This window comes from Macaca fascicularis, chromosome 20, assembly GCF_037993035.2.
Source record: "Macaca fascicularis isolate 582-1 chromosome 20, T2T-MFA8v1.1".
In the NCBI taxonomy this organism is placed as follows: Eukaryota; Metazoa; Chordata; class Mammalia; order Primates; family Cercopithecidae; genus Macaca; species Macaca fascicularis.
The window spans coordinates 27,073,632-27,087,050 of record NC_088394.1 but is presented as its reverse complement, the minus strand read 5'-3'; the positions used below and the strand labels follow the sequence as shown (position 1 = coordinate 27,087,050).

Genomic DNA, 13,419 nt, shown 5'->3' with positions numbered 1-13,419 from the left:
AAACTCAGTGACTTAAAACAACACAAATTTAGGCTGGGCGCGGTGGCTCAAACCTGTCATCCCAGCACTTCGGGAGGCTGAGGCAGGTGGATCACTTGAGCCCAGGAGTTTGAGACCAGCCTGGGCAACACAGGGGGACCCCCATCTCTACAGATAATTTTAAAAAATTAACTGGGTGTGGTGGTGCACACCTGTGGTCCCAGATACTCAGGAGATTGAGGTGGGAGGATCACCTGAGCCTCGGAGATTGAGGTGGCAGTGACCTGTGATGGCACTGCTGCACTCCAGCCTGGGTGACAGAGCAAGACCCTGTCTCAAAACAAAAATGCAAACAAACAAACCACACACATGCACATTTATTCTCACACAGTTCTGGAGGACAGGAGTCCAAAATGAAGGCATCCACAGGGCTGCACTCCTGGGGGCTTCAGGGAGGAGGTTTCCTTGCCTTTTCCAGTCTCTTGATGCCAGTTATACTCCTTGTCTTGTATCTCCTGCATCTTCAAAGTCCGTCACTCCAACCTTTGGTTTTGTATCGTGTCGTCTTTTTTTTATTCTCTGGCTTCTATCTTATATGGACCCTGGTGATTACATTGGACCCACCTGGATAATCCCGGCTAATCTTCCCCAGCTCTCGATCCTTATCTTCATCACCCAGTAGAGTCCCTTTTGCCATGTAAAGTAAGATATCACAGATTCCGAGGGTTAGGACGTGGACCTCGTGGTGGGGGCATTACTCAGTCTCTGACAGTCAGGGTCCCCTCTGGAGTGGTGGAGGGGCCTATGGGTGGGGCCTGGGGCTCCCTTATCTCCCTGGGGGCTCTCGGTGTCTCCCCGACTGGGCGCAGATACCCTCTGGCTTTTCTGTCTGTGTTTAGATGCTGTGCCAGCTGCAAAGGCCAGTGTGTGGGTCCTGCTTCTGTTCCCCAGGGGTCCTCCAGGTGGCCCGGCCTCTCCATGGTTGCTAGGGTGGCTCCTTGCCCCTAGGGTGCACTGGTGTCCACCTGGCCTCCCACCTGAGGACTTGGTCGACCAGATCACCCACTCCCATTTGCCTGGCATTTTCAGAATGTGTTAGTTTTCTGTCGGTGCTGTAATAAATGACCCCACAAACTTAGTGGCTTAAAACAGCATACATGTATTATCTTACAGTTCTGCCAACTGGAACCCAGGACAGTCTCATCCACCTAAAATCAAGGTGACATGGGGCAGACGTGGTGGCCTACGCCTGTAATCCCAGCACTTTGGGAGGCCAAGGTGGGCGGATCACCTGAGGCAAGGAGTTTGAGACCAGTCTGGCCAGCATGGTGAAACCCCATCTCCACTAAAAATACAAAAATTAGCCAGGCATGGTGATGCATGCCTGTAGTCACAGTCACTTGGGAGGCTGAGCCACAAGAATCTCTTGAACCCGGGAGGCGGAGGTTGCAGTGAGCTGAGATCGTGCCTCTGCACTCTAGCCTGGGTGACAGAGCAAGACTCTGTCTGAAATAAATACATAAATAAATAAATAAAATATAGTCAAGGTGTTGGCAGGCTGTGCCTTGTTCCGGAGGCTCTAGGGGTGAATGCAATTTTTGCTTATTCTGATTGTTGGCAGAATTCAGTTCCTCCAGATGGTAGGACGGAGGTCCCTGCTTTCTTGCTGGCTGTAAACGAAGGGCTGTTCTTGGCTTCTAGAGGTCACCCTGTTCCTTGGCTAGGGACCCCCCACCCCGTCTTCTCCATCTTCAGAGTCGGCAACAGCGGGCCGAGTTTTTCTCTCCTGGCCTTTCCCTCTCTTCCTGCAGCTGGGGAAGGTTCTCTGCTGTTATGGGCCCATGATGACATTGGGTCCACTTGGATAACGCATCATCTCCCCATTTCAGGGGCTGCAACCTTAATTCCACCTGCAAAGTCCCTTCTGTTTTGTAAAGTAACAGTTTCCATCTTACAGCTTCCAAAGATTAAAGCATGGACGTTTTAGGGGCTGTTATTCTGCTTAAATGCACCAAATAGTAACAAAACAATGACAATGTAATTAACACTTATTAAGCTTTTATTACCTGCCAGGCTCTATGCCTGGATCCTCGGAATCACCTCTGAGGAAGATACTATTATTATGCCTATTTTAGGAATAGGAAACTGAGGCACAGAGGAAACTGAGGCATAGAGAGGTTAAGGAATGTGACAGGTTGAATTATGCCCCCCCATACCATTCATATGTTGAACTCCTAACCCCCAGTACCTCAGAATGTGATCTCATTTGGAGCGAAGGTTTTTATAGATGTAATCAAGTTGAAATGAAGTCTTTTGAGGAAGCCCTAATCCAATATGGCAGATGTCCTCCTAACATGGGGAAATGCAGAAATACAAACCTACACAGGGAGAATGCCATGTGGATGGGAAGGCAGCATCTACAAGTCAGGGAGACAGGCCCGGCTGTAATCCCGGCACTTTGGGAGGCCGAGGCGGGCAGATCACTTGAGGTCAGGAGTTCGAGACCAGGCTGACCACCATGGTGAAACCCCTGTCTCTACTAAAAATACAAACTTAGCTGGGCATGGTGGTGCATGCCTGTAATCCCAGCTACTTGGGAGGCTGAGGCAGGAGAATCACTTGAACCCAGGAGGCGGAGGTTGTGGTGAGCCGAGATCACGCCACTGCACTCCAGCCTGGGCAACAAGAGCAAAACTCTGTCTCACAAAAAAAGGAGAAGGCCGGAAACAGATCCTTCCCCCACAGCCCTCAGAAGGAATCAGCCCTACCAACTTCTTAATTTTGGCCCTCCACCCTCCAGAGCTGTGAGACAGGAACTGTCTGGTGTTCAGGCCACCTATTTGTGGTGCTTTTTATGGCAGTCCTAGCGGACTAATAAGTGTAACTTGTCATTAGTTGTGGCAGCTGGGTTCGAGCCCAGGCAGTCCTCAGTCTTTGGCTCTCTGGCTGTTTTCGTTGCCATGTCTGTCTCCATCTCTCTCCATTTTGGTCTCTTTGTCTGATTTACTCTGTTCTGTTTTTCTCTATCTTTTATTTATTTATTAATTTTGAGACAGGGTCTTGCTCTGTTGCTCAGGTTGGAGTGCAGGGGCGCAACCATAGCTCACTGCAGCTTCCGCCTCCTGGGTTTAAGCAATCTTCCTGCCTCAGCCTCCTGAGTAGTTGGGATTACAGGCACGCACCACCACGCTTGGTAAATTTTTGTGTTTTTTGTAGAGATGGGGTCTCATTATGTTGCCCTGGCTGGTCTCAAACTCATGACCTCAAGCAATCCTCCTGCCTTGGCCACCCAAAGCTCCAGCATTATAAGTGTAAGCCAACCTGCCCGGCCTCCTCTTTTTTTTTTTTCCCCTCACTCACTCTCCCTTTCTCTCTCCCCCTGCTTCTGGCTCTCTGGGTTTCCGTCCTTCCCTCCTTCTGGCCCTCAGCTCCTACCGAGACAGGAACTCCCTCACCTCCTCCCTCTCGCTCCCTCATTCCCCTCCAGCCACTGTTCCTCCCAGGACACCCCTTTGCAATTAAACTGCGGATAGACCAAGGCCCAGATGCCAGCATCACTGATGCCCACACCGGCTGTTCTTGGGGCCTTGGCGGCAAGTGAGCAGCCGGAACTGAGGAGAGTGGGCAGAGAGCTACCCTCTCTGAGAGCGGAGGCCTCTGAGCTGCAGGAGGAGCCAAGCTCAGCCCCCACTCACCACCCTGTGGGCTCTCTCCGGCCCCCTCCACCCTGCTGTGCACACAGGCGCCTCGGGCTGAGTGGCCGTCAGCCCAGCAGCCCCACTAGGCCTGGCTGGTGCGTGACGCTCGCAGTGGGCACCAGCAGCTGTGCCGCCCGTGTCGTCCTGCCACACTGACTGCTGTTTTTCTGCTCCTGGTTTCTGGCTTCAAGCTTTTCAGAGCAGTCTTCCTGCCCTCCAGATCCCAGCCGCCATCTTTCTGGGTTTGACCTTTTCCCTTTGTTGCCCCTGCTTCTAGGGTCCCTGTTACCCTCAATGGGAAACTCCCCACTCCCTAAGGTCTGAGGAACCCTGTGGTCTGGCCAGTCCTGGCCCCTGGTTGGGTTGGGGTTGGGGATTGAGATGGAGACAGGAATGAAGGAAGTAAGGGAAGGCTGCCAGAGGGAATTCTGGGAAGCACTGGGGAACGGGCACTTTGGAGAGACGTGTCCAGCCCAGTCCTTCTCCTCTGGGGGCTTCCCCAACATCAGTCATGGCCATGCTGGCAGCCATGTTTTCCTGCAAGGCCATGATCTACCCGGCCATGCTGATTGGCCACTAGAGCTGGACATGTGACCTGAACTGGGCCAATCGGTTCCTCTGTCCTGGGAGTTTGGAGGACTCTGGGAGGTGGGTTGGCTTCTGTAGGGCTAGACACAGGGACAAGGGGTTGAGTGCTTAAGGGAGGCAGGCCTGTGTTCAGAGGAGCAGAGAGGGGCTGAGACAGCCTGAGAGAGGTTGCTCAGTTCCCATAGCTGCCCTCTCCTGCAGTCCCTGCTGCTGGGTTCAGCGGGATGCCGGTGTATCCTTCTGTGTTAACAAGCATCCGTGCTCAAGCTCCTGTGAGTGGGTTCTGTCTTTTGCAGCCACCCAGCCTCCAGATAGCACTTTTAAGAATGCAAATCAGATCACAGTGCTCGTCTGCTTGATGCCCTCAGTGGCTTCCCAGAGCGGCAGCATTTCTCCTTAAGGCTGCCCCAGCACGAGGCTGAGCAACCCGGCCCCGGCCTCTCCCATTGCCCCAGGACTCCCTCACAACAGCCTCTTTGCTGTTTCTCCAGCACTCCAAGCTCATTCTGCCCCAGGGCCTTTGGACTTGTTGTGCCTTTTGCCTGAGATGCTCTCCCCCTGGATCTTTTTTTCTTTTTCTTTTTTTTTTTTGAGATGAAATCTCACTCTGTCGTCCAGGCTGGAGTGCAGTGGCGCAATCTCGGCTCACTGCAAGCTCTGCCTCCCGGGTTCACGCCATTCTCCTGCCTCAGCCTCCTGAGTAGCTGGGACTACACTCCCGGCTAATATTTATTTTATTTTATTATTTTATTTTATTTTATTTTTTTGGTATTTTTAGTAGAGACGGAGTTTCACCGTGTTAGCCAGGATGGTCTCAATCTCCTGACCTTGTGATCTGCCCGCCTCAGCCTCCCAAAGTGCTGGGATTACAGGCATGAGCCACTGCACCCGGCCTCTTTTTTTCTTTTTAATTTGTTTTGAGACATGATCTTCCTCTGTCACAGGCTACAGTGCAGTGGTACACTGCAAATACAGCTCACTCCAGTCCCCACCTCCTGGGCTCAAGCGATCCCCCTGCCTTAGCCTCTTGAGTAGCTGGGACTACAGGCATATGTCACCATGCTTGGCTAATTTTTAAAATTTTTGTAGAGATGGGATCTTGCCATGTTGCCCAGGCTAGTCTCGAACTCCTGGGCTCAAGCGATCCTCCCGCGTTGGTCTCCCACAGTGCTGGTGCCCGGCCACCCGCTGGATCTTTTACATGGCCGGCTTGTCCTCATCAGGTTTGAGCTGGAATGTTCTCTCCTGGAGAAAAGGCCCTGATCAGCCCATCAGAGAAGCCTCGCTCACCCTGTTATTCTATCACAGCATCCCATTTTATTTTATTCAGGGCACATATCACCATCTGTTGTTTGTTTATTTGTTGACTTGTTTACATCTGTTTCCCTGCTGGAGTGAAAACATCACGTCTTGCGCACCACTGAATCCTCAGTGCTTCCAACACAGCCTGGCACGTAGTAGGTGCTTAATGAGTATTTGTTGATTGAATGCAAAAATGAGGCAAGATGGCCCAGAGTTAGAGTGCCAGGAGTTTGGCCGGGTTTGCTGGGAGAGAGTTGAAGGACCTATCTCATTCTCCCCGCACAGGAACCCCACTCTTGCCTATACATAGGCTGCTCTGCCCTTGTAGATGATAGTTCTGAAGGTTGCCCAGCAGCGGGTGGAGACCAGGCTGCCAGGCTGCAGGAAGTGGTGATTGTAGCAGAGGTGACTCAGTTCTGCCTGGGCCAACCTTGGGCCCCCTTCTGGGCTGATACATACTCTGTCCACTGGGCCAGTGTCTGTTCTTCCTCTCGAGGGCCCCAAAATGATCTTTCCAGGGGGAGCTCGTTTGTCCTGCTGCCCTTCAGTAAGGGACAATGGTTCGCATCCCCCAAGATCAGAGGCTTTGACCTGGGGGAGGGCCTCTGGTCTAAAAACAAGCCCCGTTTTGGGTAAGCTGGTGGAGGAGACAATTTCACGTGCGAGTGAATTGCCTTTCGTCTGCCTCTCTCTGATTTGTTTTTGAAAATTCATTGTATTTATTAGATATGCCATCACACAATGGTCCCTTGACATATTTCGTGCTGTAAAGAGACAGCCCCTGCCATCAAGCTGTACGCTGTAGCTGACAACACCGGGTGTCTCGTGCACCCTCACGCACACACTTCCACGTGGGCACACGCTGTTGTCAAGCACACAGACGTCACAGGCTGGTGGGAGCAGCCCTGGGGATGAAAGACCCAGGCTGGCGTTGGCTGTACCTCTCCTCCCCTTCCTGGAAAAATGATGGCAATTCTGCACTAGCTATGTGAATTGGGGAAGAGGCAGCATGGACAGATAAAGTCCAGGATCCCAGTCGCCTCCCTGGCCAAACGGAAGTGGCTAACCAGCCACTGGTTTTGAGGGATGGGAGTTCAGCAAACTTTTCTTTTCCTTTCTTGTCTGCTGGGGGAGGTGCTAATGAGTAGAACAAAGCCCACAGAGGGAGGGGGAAGCAGAAAGCCTGAGCAATTCACTCCGTGAATAATCAGCCCTGAATAATTGAGAATTGACTTGTAATTGCAATTGTCTCAGCGTGGAATGCTGACGCTGGAAGATGAGGAACAGGTGAGAAGAATGGTGGGGTTTGGAAAGAGGGCGTTGACTCTGGATTGATGCCGGACAAAGCAACAGGGGGTCAAGGGGAAATTCTTTATTACAATTCTAAACTACAAGGGCAAATGGCTAACACTGTTGGGGGATGGTTGTAGGAGGAGGATAGGAGAGATGTAGCCAAGAAGGAGCAATATTTCTTTCCTGACAGTAAACAACTGCCAAATAAACCCCAGAAATGACACTCTGAGAGCGTCTGTGGGAAGCTTAGAGAGCTGCTTGTCCGGCAAGAGGTATTCGTTTTGTTCAAGCTTCATCTGGTGTTCGCTTAAAAGAGTAGATTTCGTTTCCCCTCTTGCACCAGTCCGGAGGGCAAAATCAGCACGTAACATCTGCCTCATGTCATCGTTTAGACGCTTATGAATAAACGAATTCTGGCAGGACTAAGCAAATAGCAAAATGCAAGACCCAGCCAATTCCCGATTAGCTCTTTGTGGATTATCTGCTGGGGCATTGTCCAGAGGAAATGTCCCATCCCAGGGTGGAGTCCTTCCTGCCATGCAGCAAGGTCCTCGGCTTCACTCTCTGAGGTGGACTTTTCATTTTTACTTTTATTATTTTTAGAATTATTTGGTAGAGACGAGGTCTCACTATGTTGTGCAGGCTGGTCTCAGAATCCTGGGCTCAAGTGATCCTCCCACCTTGGCCTCCCAAAGTGCTGGAATTATAGGCGTGAGCCATTGCGCCCCACTGTGGCCTAACTTTTGAGCACACAGAATGTCAGATGTGAGCAAGTAATGGTTAAGGGCTGGGTCTATACAGACAGACAGATCTGAGGTTGAACTTGTCTCCTACACACAGTAGTAAAAGGACTTGGGCAGTGTCTCCATTCCTCTGAACCTCTGCTTCTTCCACTGTACAATGAGGAAGATGATGATTGCAGCTGTAACTCCATGCTTATCAGTAGCCTTGAGTTCCTCTGCATTTCCCAGCATCCTTTGCACTTGGAATGTCCATGTGACTAGTCTGGCCAAAGGGATATGAGTGGAAGTGATGGACTGAGGTGGGCAAATATACTGTGTGTCCTCCCTCTACTTTCTCTCCCTCATCTGTGGTGCAGCTACACCATAGAGGGAGCCTGGATCCCTGAGTCACTGCATGGATATATGTCATTCAGGAGAAGCAGCTAAGAAAGAACCTTTAAGATTTTGAGGTGTTTGTAACAGCAGCTAGTATTAACTACCCAAACGAATACAGTAGTACTCCCTTGAGAGGTATCATGAAGAATTAGGTTAGGGAGGCAGAGCTTATAAGAACTTAGCTAAGTGCCTGGCATATAGAAAATGTTCAATAAATATTAGGTATGAGTATTAATTTATTTATGCGGCAAATATTTATAGAGTTCACGTGATGGGCCAGGCATGTGGAATAACAACAGATGCATAAAATCATATTTTGGATTATGTATGAAATAGTGCACTCCATGATAAAATAGAAAGAATTTGGTCATTCATTCCATCAGTGATTGTTATTATTATTATTGCTATTTTTGTTCTGAGACAGAGTCTTGCTCTGTTGCCCAGGCTGGAGTGCAGTGGTGCGATCTCAGCTCACTGCAACCCTTGAAGCCTTCCAGGTTCCAGTGATTCTCGTGCCTCAGCTTCCTGAGTAGCTGGCATTACAGTCATGCACCACCACACACAACTGATTTTTGTATTTTTAGTAGATATGGGGTTTCACCATGTTGGCCAGGCTGGTCTTGAATTCCTGCCCTCAAGTGATCTGCCCGCCTTGGCCTCCCAAAGTGCTAGGATTACAGGTGTGAGCCACCACGCCTGACCCAATCATTGATTATTAAATATTAAACCCTATTATGCTCCAGGCATTGTGATGAATGGTGGGGACATGTAGTTGAATATGTCCGTTTTCATTCTTAAATTGCTTGCAGGACACTGAGAAATGTACAAGTAAACATGTAATTCAAATGCCTAGTAACACGTGTCATATAGAGGGACTTTTTGAAAGTGCTGACTGTGTCATTAACTCTGTTTGGGGGAAATTAGAGAGGGCTTCACGGAGGAAGGGGCTTTTGAGTTCAGCCTTGAATGTCTGAGTAGCATTTGGGCAGATGAGAAAGCATTTCAGGTGGAGGCACTGGTCCATAGTCTTGGGGTTTTTTAAAAAAATTATTTATTGATTAATTTTTTTGAAACAAGGTTTCACTCTGTTGCTCAGGCTGTAGGGCAGTGGCACGATCACAGCTTGTTGCAATCTTGAACTGGGCTCAAATGCTTCCTGCCTCAGCCTCCCGAGTAGCTGGGACTACAGGTTCATGCCACCATGCCCAGCTAATTTTTTAATTTTTGTAGAGATGAGATCTTACTCTGTTGCCCAGGCTGACCTTGAGCTCCTGGCATCAAGCAATCCTCCTGCCTTGACCTCCCAAAATGCTGGGATTACAGGTAGGAGCTACCGGGCCTGGTGAGGTCTTGTGTTTGATGAGATGTGGCAAATGCTTTGGTAGCTGGGGATATAGGGTATCTGTGCTAGGTGGAATAGTGTCGTACACTCCAAAGATGTCCACATCAGTGCTTGCTCTGGCAGCACATACACTAAAATTGGAGTGATACAGAGAGAGCATGGCCTCTGCGCAAGGATAACACACAAATTCATGAAGCATTCCATATTTTTCCATTATTCTAAGTGAAGTAACTCCGGAATAGAAAACCAGACTCTGTATGTTCTTACTTATAAATGGGAGCTAAGTTATAGGTATGCAAAGGCACGTAGAGTGGTACGTGGACATGGGAGACTCAGAAGTGGGGAGGGGCCAGGCACGATGGCTCACACCTGTAATCCCAGCACTTTGGGAGGCCGCGGTGGGTGGATAACTTGAGGTCAGGAGTTCAAAACCAGCCAGGCTAACATGGTGAAACCCCATCTCTACTAAAAATACAAAAAGTCAAGAGTGGTGGCGCATGCCTGTAATCTCAGCTACTTGGGAGGCCGAGTCAGGAGAATTGCTTGAAGCTGGGAGGTGGAGGTTACAGTGAGCCAAGATTGCGCCACTGCACTCCAGCCTGGGCAGCAGAGTGAGACTCTATCTCACAAAAAAAAAAAAAAAAAAAAAAAAAAAAAAAAAAAAAAGAAGTGGGGAGGGTGGGAGGAAGTGAGGGATGAAAAACTACATATTGGGTATGAAGGACACTGCTTGGGTAATGGGGGCACCGAAATCTGAGGCTTTACCACTACACAATTCATCCATGTAACCAAAAACCACTTGTACCCCTAAAGCATTGAAATAAAAAATATAAATAATAACAATAAAAATAAATAAAATCAACAATAGAAAACAAGCAAAGATGTCCACATCACAAACTTTGTAACCCAACCCGTGACTGTGTTCGTTTACGTGGTGCGAAGGGACTTTCTCAGATGTGATTACTACATTAAGGATTTTGAGGTGGGAGGTTATCCTGGAGTATCCAAATGGGCCTGACCTCATTCTGTGAGTCCTTGAAAGTGGAGAACCATGGTAGTGGGTGCCTGTAATCCCAGCTACTTGGAAGACTGAGACAGGAGAATTGCTTGAACCCAGGGGGCAGAGGTTGCAGTGAGCTGAGATTGCACCACCGCACTCCAGTCTGAGCGACAGAGCGAGACTCTGTCTCAAAAAAAAAAAAAAGGGGGGGGGGGAGAACACTTCCCAGCTGTAGGCAGAGGGAGAGGTGTGTCTATGAAAGAAGGGAGATTTGACATGGCTGGTTTCGAACATAGGGAACCACGAATCAAGGCATGTGGGCATCCAGGAGAAGGTGGAAGAGGCAAGGACATGCTGTCTTCCCTGGAGCCTCCTCTCGGGGATGTGGCTGGGCCTACACCTTGATTTTAGCCTAGTGAGAATCATGGTGGACTCCTGACCTATAGAATTACAAGACAAGGCCAGGCGTGGTGGCTCACACCTGGAATCCCAGCACTTTGGGAGGCCGAGGTGGGTGGATCACCTGAAGTCAGGAGTTTGAGACCAGCCTGGTCAACATGGTGAAGCCCGTCTGTACTAAAAAATACAAAAATCAGCCGGGCATGGTGGCACATGCCTGTAATCCCAGCTAATCAGGAGGTTGAGGCAGGAGAATCAATTAAGCCTGGGAGGCAGAGGCTGCAGTGAGCCAAGATCGAGCCACTGCACAGTGAGACACTGTCTAAAAAATAAAAAAGAAAAGGAAAAAGGAAAAAGATTTATAAGATAGAAATTTTGTATTGTTTTAGCCATTATGTTTTGTTTGCGTTAATTTGTTACAGCAGCAATGGAAAATGAATAGAGCATCTGATGGAGAATATCAAGAGACCACACTAGACAAAAGGGCCAGGCAGAGATGTGTAGACTCATTCTGGTTGACCAGTGGGTCTGAAACTTCAGTGAGGTCCCCACTTTTCCATATACTATTAATATTCTGTGTGAATACTAATTAATAATTATATTGTGAGAGAGAGAGTAGCCTTGTTCATTTTAATGGTTATGATCCTTCCATAAGTTGAATGTATGTTTCTTATTTAATTAATGGAAATTTAGGTTATTTCCAGTCCTTTCCTATTAAAATAAGGTTGCAATGAATGATCTTGACCTTGTGTAATTTTGCACACGTGTAAGATGAGTTCCAAGAAATGGAATTATTGGGTCACAGAGAATATGCATTTTTAGGAGTCCAAATTTTTCATAAATGTCTGAGGGCACAATTCTGGTGAGAGCTAAAGGCAATTGAGGTTTCTGAGCAGAATTCAGATATGGGTTCTACAAGTATTCCTGTGGCTGATGGTATGGAGGCCAGGAGGCCAGAGGAGAGGCTGAGGCAATGGACCTAGAGAGAAATGAGTGTGAGTGACAGAGAGAGAGAGAAACGGTGCTGTTTAGGACTGGGTGTATGGGTGAGTGTAGGTTGATTTTCTTGTGTGTGTTTTTACTTTAAAAAAAAGTTGTTTTTTCTTTTTTTAGATATGGAGTCTCACTATGTTGCCGACGCACGCTGGTCTCAAACTCCTGGGCTCAAGCAATCCTCCCACCTTGGCCTCCCACAGTGCTAGGATTACAGGTGTGAGCCACTGTGCCTGGCTCTGTGTGTGTGTGTGTGTTTTAATCAGTACAGGAACTTCTTAAGACATGAGAGGTCCTTCGTCAATGGCCCTGGGTTTGAGAGCCTACTGGAGCCAGGTGCGGTGGTGCACGCCTGTAATCCTAGCTACTTGGGAGGGCTGAGGTAGGAGAACTGCTTGAGGCCAGGAGTTCAAGAGCCACTGGGACTGGCGTCCCTCACGACAAGTGAGGCCCACTTTGTGTTCACGTGGCAGACCTGAATTCCACTCTCCATTCTCTTCTGCCTGGCCCTTTTAACCTTGGGGGAGATAATTAACTTTGTGGTTTTGCAGGGGAGGGGGATAGAAGTGTGTCCCTGCGGTCTTTAAGCAAGGTCTTTCTGGTAGATTTCTTCTAAGAAATACGTGCTGACTACAGTTCTTCCTGCCTCTGACTTCCTGATTTTTGGTGCTTATATGATTTGTACAGCATCGAGGTGTTCCAACGACAATATCTCCAATTGTTTCATCTGGTTACGTATTCACATAGATTCTTCACCCACCGTGGGGTTTTATTATGACTTCTCCATTCTTGGGCTTATTTTGATTCTTCCTTGGTGAGCTGTATTTCAATGTCAGCTAGTTTTTTCGAGAATGGCTCATGGATACCATGTTCTCTGAGGGCGTTCATGTCCGAGAATGTCTGCCTGCTGCCTTTACACTTGAACGTGCAGTTCATCTTTTTGCAGCCTTGCTGGGATGATGTTCATGAGTCTCCCCCGAGGAGAGCCCTGGGCCTGTTTCTCCTGTTCTTCTCAAGGTTGGGTTGAGACCCAATGCTGCCTAGGATGCCTGGTGGGCCCCTGAGCTTGGGGATGCTGTAGGCGGATCATGAACAGAAAATAACATAATTTGGAGTGAGAAACTTTGGCTGCCAATTTCAGGGCAGCCAGCCAGAAGATTATCTCTCTTCCCTCGTATGTTTGGGATATTTGTAACTCTAAAAATATCCATGGCAGCTGTGTACAGCTGCACAGGCTGTGCACTGCACGATTCAGGGAATGTTGTTGCTATAAACCACAACGTGAGTGGCGCTCCATTATGTGCAATGTGGTGGCCCTGTGACCTCTGAGACTGGAGTGGGCCTAGAAGCAGATAATTCTTTTATCTCGGTGTTTCCAGACTTTGACTATTTTCATATCACCTTTGTTAATTTATTTCTAGCCACATATTCATCTCCTACTATGATTTTTTTTTTATTGGCTCACAGTCTTCTTACAAAAATGAATGTAAAAGGGGAACTTTAGGTCAAAACTGGGAGTGGAAAGCCAGTGAAACTCTCCAAAATAGAAGAAATATATATGTGCATGTGTGTGTGTGCATGTGTGCACATGTGAGCATAAAAGAAAAATAATGCCATCAAACTCTAGCTGGATATCGTGAGCTTTTTTCTTTTTGAAACAGGAAGTATTAGGAAGTATTATCAGCAAGAGTTAGAGCAATGTTAAAG

The 13,419-nt window shown here is 48.5% G+C and overlaps 1 protein-coding gene and 1 non-coding gene across 7 annotated transcripts in view; both read left to right on the top strand.

The window, feature by feature from the left end:
• GSG1L (GSG1 like) overlaps positions 1-13,419 on the top strand; it is a 274,733-nt gene that overhangs the window by 56,442 nt on the left and 204,872 nt on the right. The window lies entirely within an intron of this gene.
• Positions 9,428-9,530, top strand: LOC123570768 (U6 spliceosomal RNA). Its single transcript, XR_006695012.2, has one exon. It is a non-coding gene; the product is annotated as a U6 spliceosomal RNA (small nuclear RNA).